This window comes from Sorex araneus, chromosome 1 (genome assembly GCF_027595985.1).
Source record: "Sorex araneus isolate mSorAra2 chromosome 1, mSorAra2.pri, whole genome shotgun sequence".
Lineage (NCBI taxonomy): Eukaryota > Metazoa > Chordata > Mammalia > Eulipotyphla > Soricidae > Sorex > Sorex araneus.
In genome coordinates, this window is record NC_073302.1 from 37,733,901 (window position 1) to 37,735,356 (window position 1,456).

Below are 1,456 nucleotides of genomic sequence, written 5' to 3' on the forward strand. Positions count from 1 at the left end.
CCCCACCAAGATGGATTTTTTTAAATCGTGGATTTTATTTGTTCAGTTGTGAACTCCCAAACAGTGCTCATGGTTCAAGGGCCACTTCTGGCCATTTAGGTAAACCAGGCCAGATGGTTCAATGATCAGGCCCAGTAGAGCTGGGAACTATTAGAGCCATGCCTGGTGGTGTTTAGGGGCTTAAGCAGTACTGGGGATTGAACTAGAGTCCTTGCTCATGTGAAGCACGAACCCCTAACCTCTGACCTATCTCCCTGTGCTCAAATCATATTGTCGTGGGTTACTGTGGCATGAGGTCACAAAGAATAATGCGAGGACTGTGAAAGGAATATCTATCCAGTCACCGGAGGAACTTGTTCTTAAAAATAGGTTCTGATTGTATGTAAAACTTGATCATGTAACTATGGGAAACGGCTCTACCTGCACGTGAAGCTGGAGGCGATGGAAGTGCTGTCTGACTCCAAGGTGTGCTCTGAGTCTGAAGCCCAGGCTGGTCCCAGGGGCCCGGGTTGCAGCCTTCAGCACTTTGCCTGCGAACAGAATTTGTTGTCCTGACCGGATGGCTCTGCCTCTTTCCTGCAAGGGGACACCTCTGTCCTGGCGGGGGTGTACGGGCCAGCTGAGGTCAAGGTCAGCAAGGAGATCTTCAACAAGGCCACGCTCGAGGTGATCCTGAGGCCCAAGATTGGACTCCCTGCCGTAGCGGAGAAGAGTCGGGAGAGACTCATCAGGAACACATGTGAAGCTGTGGTCCTGGGGGCCCTGCATACCCGAACCTCCATCACTGTAGTGCTGCAGGTCATCAGTGACACTGGCTCTCTCCTGGCCTGCTGCCTGAATGCCACCTGCATGGCCTTGGTGGATGCGGGGTGCCCATGAGGGCCCTCTTCTGTGGGGTCACCTGTGCCCTGAAGTCTGATGGGACCCTAGTGCTGAACCCCACAGCCCGGCAAGAGCAGGAGGCCCGTGCAGTCCTGACCTTCGCCCTGGACAGCATGGAGTGCAAGCTGCTCATGTCCAGCACCAAGGGCCTCTACACTGATGCCAAGCTCCAGCAGTGTCTGGCCGTGGCCCAGGCAGCCACCCACCACATCTTCCACTTCTACCGGGACTCACTGCAGAGACGTTACTCCAAGAGCTGAGGGGCGCCCCCCACCCCCACCCTGCAGAATAAACCGGCCCTGTCTCCCCCCCCCAAAAAAAAAACTTGATCATGTAACTATCACAGGGTGATTCAATTAAAGAAAAAAGAAAGGTTCTGGTTGCTGCAATAATAGTACAGTGAGCAGGGCACATATGGTTCCACTAAGAGTGATCTCTGAGTACAGAGCAAGCCAAGAATAAGTCCTGAGCATAACCAGGTGTGTCCCTATATGTGTGTGTGTGTGTGTGTGTGTGTGTGTGTATCACTGCCATTATATCACTGTCGAGAGGGCACCAGTAATGTCTCTATTCG

General features: G+C 53.1%; 1 pseudogene; it reads left to right on the plus strand.

Annotated features, from left to right (window-relative positions):
- The first annotated feature begins 441 nt into the window (after window positions 1–441).
- LOC101556116 (exosome complex component RRP46-like) lies at window positions 442–1,143 on the plus strand (annotated as a pseudogene).
- Window positions 1,144–1,456: the final 313 nt, after the last annotated feature.